A 9,101-nucleotide genomic window follows, 5' to 3' on the forward strand; every position below is an offset into this window, starting at 1 on the left:
ATTGTAGATTTACACGCGTTTGGGTGATGAAGGAGTACGGAGTGGTGAGCAGTTGGACACCACTTGATACATTGGGGGAGACTCCTATCTACTGCAAGCCTTTAGTGTTCTCAAAGGACGGCAAAGAGGTTTTTATGAAGGAGAGTTTTAGGAGATGCTTTTGGGATGACATAAAAGATATACGCTTAGCAGTAGGCTCAAATACTTTAAGAAATACACTCTTCTTGTGGGAAGCCTCCTTCTCCTTGATGGGGACAGTGACCATTGAGTTCAATGCACATGTGTTCTTCTATTATCTTTTGATTATGTATTTTCCTTTATGCATGTGAGAGAAGTATGAACTTTTAAGAGTAATCTTAATGTCTTTTTGGTGTACGTCCTTCTAAAATTGATATAACATTTAAAATTATCATTGAATTTATAATAAATTATTATTAAATCATGATCTAATGGTTATTAAATACTTGGGAGAATACAAGTATTCTTTTATCAAATGTCTCACTCGACGGATCACGTAGAACCAGCAGCTGCCAAAGCTATGGCAGCACTAGAAGCAACGACATGGGTTACGAACAGGTCCATTTTGTGGGAGATGCTATGACAGTGGTCGATGCAGTAAACTCAGGGGTGCCAGACTGAAGCAGGAAGGGTCATCTTATCAACTACATTCGTACCAATTACAATATATTTCTCAATGGAAAATCGCATATGTTAGCAGGGAGGCAAATCGGCCAGCCCATGAGCTTGCGAGAATGGGGACGAAACAAATCATGGATAATGTGTGGGTCATTGAATCACCAGCTTGTATTCAGGAACTCCTTGCGCTAGAGCAATCTGTATTTCCTCTTTGAGTATCAATGAAAATTTCACTTTTTAGCTCCAAAAAAAAAAAATTATATATCTTTTGGTTGCAATTATTTTGCATATTGGAAAATCAAGCCATGCCAACATGGTGATAGTTAATTAAATGGATACTTTGTATCAAATCTTGTCCTCAAATTGAATGAGATCGTGATTTTATCAATAGTTTATGCTATTGTATGATAGGTAATTTCTGATGAAAAAGGGATGAATAGTGAATGAATGTGAAAATGAGAATGAAAATGGTATTGATAATGAACTCCAATTAGGGCCGGAGACAAACCACAAAGACATACGTCTAATTTATTCTCTGATTCTCATTAATATATAACCAAATGGTCCTTAAATATAAATATAACTAGATAAAGCCTAAAGTGATAATACCGAAAGTTCTAATATATATTCAAATTCAAATAACTCTAATCCTAATAACTTAATCTTATTATTAAATAATCTGATATTAATAAGTTGGAATTCTATTCCAACTCAACTATTAAACCTATCTAACTCTAATCTTATCTCTATCATTATGTGTTTGTGATGCCAATGTAACAATGTTAGTTTGGGTGTTAACCGATATAGTCTTATATACATTGCTTCAAATTGATGCACAACAGACACATGACATAATGACAGCCAATTTTTGATATGACCCGAGAACTCCGATACAAATTCAATACAAAATTAGAAGGTTAGAGTTGATCAATATAGTCTTATACATATGTTTTCACACGACCCAAACCTGACATGCAAACACAAATTATTACCTTAATTTTAATATCGATCAACATCATTTACAGCATTCCTAACTAAGCTCAGTAGAAGGAAGTTTTTCGCCATGGTGAAGATCCCTTCATCCGCAGAGAGTCAACATGACTAGAGAAAAAAAGCCATGATCTAAAAAATTATGAAATTATGAAAATAAATAAATAAATAAAAATTTTCCAATTAGTAACCCCCATTTATCATCTCACATCACTTAAATATAATGTTTGTTTTTCTAAAAAATTTCGGATCATGTAAAAGACTTGGTGAACTGTAAAAGTGCATAGTCATGAAAAACAATAGGTAAGTTATGGCGATATATCTCAAGGAAATTCTTATGTGGTTACACAAGTATTAGGGTGGTGTTCGACTCCGGTAATAAAAATTTTTAAACCCGATTAGTATTAACCCTTTTTTATCCTACAAATGTCCTGATAAAGTTGGGTCAGGCTATAACTTAATCAGACTTGAAAAGGCGCCTACGACTCTAATCGTCTAGGCCCTTCTTGTGCAATTTCCAATGAGTTTGTACTACTATAGTCATGTCCAAGTATAATAGTTGCTCTAATCGACCCCTCTGATTTTTTCTTCTTTTAGTTAAAAAAAAAAAAAAAAAATAGTTATGGCAATATATAAAACAATTAGTATCATGTTTGATTATAAAGAAAAAGATTTAAGACTCAAACCAAAACGGAAATATATAGGGGTTAAGAGAGCAAGCCGCTCGCAAGTGAACTCGGGCTTGACTCGCATAAGCTCGACTCGAATATTAAATGAAACGTTCGTAAACACGAATTCTGACTCGAATATCAAACAAAGCAAGCTCGGCTCTACTCGGCTAAGCTCGCGCGTGAGCAAGCTCGTATAAGGCTCGCCTCACTAATTAGGCTCGACTCACATATTTTTTATTAAGTAACAAATAACAATATATAGTCAACATTACTCAATAATAATAAATATATTATATACCTTTGTTTTTTGTTATTTATGCATGTGTGTGTGTGTGTGTGTGTGTATATATATATATAGTAAATAATAAGAACTATTTGATATTATTGTTAATCATTTTATCATATGATATAATCATATGGTACAAGTTATTGTGTCATTTAATAAAAATATTATCATTAGATAGTTTATAGTACTTTGGAAATCGGAATCGTAAATCATATAATCATTAATCATTATATAATCATATGATATATCTGCATAAGTTATTTAAATTCTAAATCTCATTCCATAAAAATAACTTATTATCTCTAAGTATTTTAATCCTAAAATATCTCTATTAATATTAGACTCGTAACACTGCCATTTTATTTGGACACAAGAGTATTTGGGAGAAAGTATCTGTTATATATCTACTGCTATACAATGTTTTTTTTTAGGGTTAAATACATTTTGCCCCCATGTGATTTAATGACTTTATTTTTACCTTTTATCCAATAAGAGCATTCATATTGGTTTACTCAAACTTTCCCCCTCCCTGTTTGTTTGTATGTGTCGCCGATCTCCTCCGCGCCCGCTTCGCCGCTCACCGCTCGCTGTTGGGTCTTTTCACGCGCCCCTCCCGCGCCAAGCTTTTTATGCCACCTTCCCCGGCGGTTTCTGGCCAAGTCGCGATCGGCCTCCTCCGGCTGCTGTGACCCACTTTGTGTGTTTTTCGCATTTATTTCCCTGCATTTTTGTTTTTCTGTAATTTCTTTTCCTACATTTGTTTTATTGTTCTCTTTATTTCCCTGTATGGTTTTTTTCTTTTTGCTTGTAATAAGGCCCTCTCCTCCTGCTTTGTTACGCCCGGTTGCTGGCCGTTATTACTAGTCCAAACCCATGGGTTATGGATGTGAACTTTATCCTGGCCTTCGGGTCGAGGAGGATGAGTATCGGTTTGGGGATTTTGATCTCAAGGCCAAGGAATAAGCGCTACCTATGCATTAGATGGTATCTGTTTGATGCAAATCTGATTTTTAAACGTGATGATTAGTCATAGGTTAGTTGATGCTGTGTTATGGTTGATTTGGTCTTTGGTTGATGATTGTATCTTTGGCTTCGGCTATGATTTACTTCAAAGCTTTTTTCTCTGTTTGTAAGAGCTTTAGGCTCGCGACTTTTATCAATGAATGAGTATGGTATGTTTCAAAAAAAAAAAAAATATTGGTTTACGCATATTTTTATGCAAAATCTCTAATCAAAACTCACTTTATCTAGTTTAGCTAATTAGTTTGTTTGTTTTTTTTTTTTTTTTTTTTACATGTCCACATAAGGGAAGTGAGATAGGGATTCGAACTAGTGACATCTGCTTCTAAAACGTGGTTCACAGCCGATTGAGCTACCCCTTGGGGACTTAACTAATGAGTTTTAAACGACAATATACATCATATTATCTATTTTTTTATATCATTTAAATATGATTTCTTTTTATTTTATTTTTATAAGGATTGTATTTTCCTAAAAATCACATTTTTCAACTTTTGGGAAAAGAAAGACATGGAAAGAGAAATAATATGAGAAAATTTTGGGAAAAGAGAGACGTTGAAAGATAAATAATATATTAATGGGATGGATGTGTGAATAGTTGCAGCTATATGTAGTAGTACTGTAACATCCCCGGCCCGTTAAGGCTGAGTTTGCCACTTTTCTTCTTTTATAACAAAAGTTCTTGCAAAGATCTATAAGGTCTATCAGAGTATTTGATTTTAAAGGATACAATAAATATATAAAACATCATTCAAAAGATTTTATTACAAGCGAAATTAGAAAACATTAAACTTTAGTTGCGAAAAATCATATTATGACAATAATTGATATGAAAAGACTTTGAAAGTTAATAATTATTCCCGCCCCAATTCCGGCCTTCTATTCCAACGTCCTTTCTACCTGAAAACAAGAAATAAAACTGAATGAGCCCAAAAGGGGGCCCAGCAAGTAAAATCCACAACCATAAATAGTTTTGCTCCTTGTTCTCAGTTTTGATAATCGTTTTCTCAAATAAATATACATCCAGCCATAATAATAATACATGTATGTACGGTTGTATCTTCCGTAGCATATACGTACTATTACATCATCATCATAATGCATCGCTATAAATCGTCTTTATAAATCAACATAGTATATCATCGTTGAAAATCATCATAGTATATCATCATTGAAAATTATCATAGTATATCATCGTTGAAATTCATCATAGTATACCATCATTGAAAATCATCATAATATATCATCGTTGAAATCATATTATCGTTTTCTCATATTAGGGCCCATGTACACTATTACCCCTGTGTACGAGGGTTGCGGGTCCTTGTGACCATGGCACTGAACTGTGGCCTCAGCCATGCCCGACCGTCAATTAACTCTTTTCTTGGTGCACTCAACGGTCATGTTGATGGAATACCACCTTCTGGCATAGCCTCCTTCAGTGGTTTCGCCTCCATCCGAGTATCGGTACCGAACTCATCTCATCTTATCTTGGGGCCAAAAATACTCTCCTCCATACATGTGCCCTCATTTCATAAACATTTAACTCATTTCTTGTACTTTTCTTTGTACTTCTTTTGATGCATCTTAGGGCAACATGTAGGAGGGTTTATCATCATTCTTCTTTCTTATAATTAGGGCTGTAAACGAGCCGAGCTTGGGCGAGCTTTGGCTGTCCAAGCTCGGCTCGTCTATTTTGGAGTCAGGCTCGAGCTCGAGCTCGAGCTCGAGTCGAGCCTGACTTTGCTGCTCGAGCTCGGCTCGACAGAGTATGCACCCTGCTCGAGCTCGAGCTCGAGATCGACTATTTTGCTCGATCTCGAGCTCGAGCCAGGCTCGAGCTCGACTTTTTTTTTTGTTATTTTTTTGGGTAATTTAAATGTATTAAATTACAAAAATCATCCAGAATATTTTGCACCTTAAAATACTAAAAAATACTAAACAAACATATCAGATTAATGTCAATCTTACAATTAAAACTAACAAAATCAACTAAAATGCTAAAGAATATTAAACAAATACAACATATTAATCCCAACATTACAATCATCCATACAAAATCAACTAAAATGTTAAAAAACATTAAGCAAACATAACATATTAATCTCCACCTTACAATTCCATACACAATCAACTAACATAATCAACTAAAATGCTAAAGAACATTAAACAAACATTACATATTAATCTCCACCTTACAATTCCATACACAATCAACTAACATAATCAACTAAAATGCTAAAGAACATTAAACAAACATTACAGATTAATCCCAACATTACAGTCATCCATACAGAATCAACTAAAAGTCTAAAATGCAATCCCAACATTACAGTTATCCATACAGAATCAACTAAAATGTTTAAAAACATTAAACAAACATAACATATTAAACTCCACCTCACAATTCCATACACAACCAACTAAAATGCAACATTGTACAATAACAATTATTTTCCATCTGGCAGATCAATCTCCACCATCTCATCATCATCCGTATCCTCCACCTAATATAACAAATGCAAAGTAATTAGTTCAAATACAAGATATTAAGAAACTGAAAATAATAAAAATAATTTAGGAAAAATTAAAACTTACCGAACCACCTCTTTTTAGCCCATACATTGCTCTCACCCAATCAGCCCCACATAGTAATTTTTCCACTGTCTCAGGTGCTAGTGAAGCTCTATGGGGATCAATAACCCTTCCCCCAGCACTAAAAGTAGACTCTGAAGCCACAGTAGTAATGGGGCTTGACAGGATATCTTTGGCCACTTTAGACAAAATACGGTACTTCAAGGTATTGGCTTTCCACCATTCCAATGCATTAAATTCCACACCCTTCTCAGGTATGAATACACCTTCTTCCAAGTATGTGTCCAAGTCTGATTTAATAGGTTGCTGCACTGAATCAGTAGTTCTAAGGAATGACTCAAACAAATCCCTACCACCTTCACTCTTTTCAGAAATTACACTTCTACTTGAAGCACCATGTGAAGAGCTTTTATGAACATCATGTTCCACAAGGTTTGCATTGTGCTCATTGACATACATAGCATAAATTTCTTTCATTTTACTTTCAACAAACTTAATATTTTCTTTAGCTTCATCATCTTTGTAGATTTTTGGAAAGCAAAATTTGATCAACATCATCTTACACCTTGGGTCCAGAATTGCACCAACTGACATCAACAAATTACACTCACCCCAATATTTATCAAACTTGATTCTCATTTTGCGTGCCATGGAACTAATGTATTCATTTTCATCATTAAATTTCTTCTGCAGGTTGTTCAAACTTCAAAGCATAGAAAAGCTAAAGAGTAATTAAGAGTAGCCTTTTAAACTAAAGAGTAATTAAGAGTAGCCTTTTAAACTTAAAATGTGTCAGCAAGATTAGTTATATAATTAAGAGTAGCTTTTAATTTAATTTTTATTTTTTTATAAGGTAAGTAGTCTTTAGTCTTCAATCATTTGATTATTAGGAAAGTTGCGTATAATATCTTCTTTAGGAATATATTCCTCCTATATAGTCCAAGTCTAGTTGCAAAAGTATAGAGAATTATGTTAATAGTAGTCTTTAGTCTTCAATCATTTGATTATTTTAGGATGTAATATTGTCTTTAGGAATAGTCTAAGTCTAGTTGCAAAATTAAGTATATTTTCTACAAGGATACTTTTACCCCTCTGTGTTTTTCTGCAAAAACGACTCTTACAACAAAATCCATACTCTAAAAGGAAAGGGTATTACAATAACATTAATCCTATCCTCAACAGAAACATCAAACTACTGATTAAAAAAAAAAAAAAAACCACACAAAACCAACCTCTAGCAAATAATATGAGAAATACAAGAGCATTGCCTTCAAAGCCAGTTATTTAATAAAAGGCCAACACCCCCACACCAATCAGCCCTTCATCCTTGTTCAATCTGCCTCGATCCTCATCTCCATATATATCAGGCAAATCACGTCGTCTCCGTAATAGAAATATAGATAAATAATCCAATAGAAATATAGGCAAATCACCCAAGTTCTCCCATCAACCAAAACAATGAATAAAACCAACAAGAACTAAAATACAAAACCCCCCCCAAAAAAAAAATCACAGTAATTACCACCCGTGTAGCGAAACCCCAAACCATCGACCACCCAAGAAGAAACGGAAAAAGAAATAACCCAAAGAGAAAAGAAAAACCCATAAATCTTCTCACCTCCTCCGCCTCCAATCCGCGGCGTACTGCGAGTCTGCGAGAGTGAAACGACCTCCGAGAGCGGCGTGGATAGCGGGGTTGGCAGCGGCAAGTTCCTGGAAACCGGGCACGATCCGTTCAGCTTCAGCCAGGCGTCAAGGTGTGTGGTTGCTGCGGTGATGCCGTGATGGTGGTGGTTGTTGTTGAGGGCACTGGGTAGTGGTAGGAGCGGCAACAGAGATAGGAGGCGAGGAGGATGGTGGAGACAGTGAGAGGAGAGGCGGCCGCGAGACTTGAGAGAAGAAAACGTAGAGAATAGAGATCAGATTTAGGTTAAATTTGGGTTCTCTGATTTGCAACCGTTAGATTTGGAAAAATAATTAAATTTTAATTATTAACGGTTTGATTTGTTTTACCAAAAATGTATCCCATGTGGCTGTTTCTACTCTGATCTACTGTGCTTGTTTAATATGATCCATTGATCATATAAACGTTTTCAACATTTAATATTACTCGTCAGATTAGATCAAACAAGGCAAGCTTACGGTGTCTCTGTTACACCATATACATTTTTCTTAGTAAATGCTTGATAGTTGTCATCCATTAATATCATCCAACAGCTATTAGATCATCAAAACATTTTGGACAGCTACGATTACACTAATATAATTATATTCCATATATCAAATTCAAAATTCAAAATTTGGGAATTATGAATAAAAATTGTGTTATGTAGTATTATTTAGGGAAGTTTGTTATTTTAATTTCAATAATTACAATTTTAAAAATTGTGTTTTTTTAATCGCGTATTTTTTTTTCTTATTATTGTAGATTAATTATTTTTTAAATCACAATGTAAAACGCTTTAATGCTTTATGTCACACACTTACACACACTAATCACTATTATCATATTACATATAGTATTATTTAGTTAATATGTTAAAATGTTAATGCTTAACACGGGTCAATTATATAATGTCAATATTAATATATATTATATTTTATATGTAAACATTTATATACTTTTTATGGGTATATGGTTGTATCATTATCTAATTTATATGGGTAATGGTTATGGGTCAATGTTAATTGTTATAACTTATATACTTATATTATATGTTCTTAACTTCTTATTATCACGATTCATGATATATGATTTAAATTCAAATTGTTAAGTTTTTATTTACCGTAAATTGTGATTATAATGTATAAATTATAAGAAACATATTAGTTACTTAATTATTAATCTTTTTTTTTTTGAAATAAATACATTCCAATTTCATTGATAATAATCATGAGTATAA

The sequence above is a fragment of the Corylus avellana genome, chromosome ca2, assembly GCF_901000735.1.
Source record: "Corylus avellana chromosome ca2, CavTom2PMs-1.0".
Classification (NCBI taxonomy): Eukaryota; Viridiplantae; Streptophyta; class Magnoliopsida; order Fagales; family Betulaceae; genus Corylus; species Corylus avellana.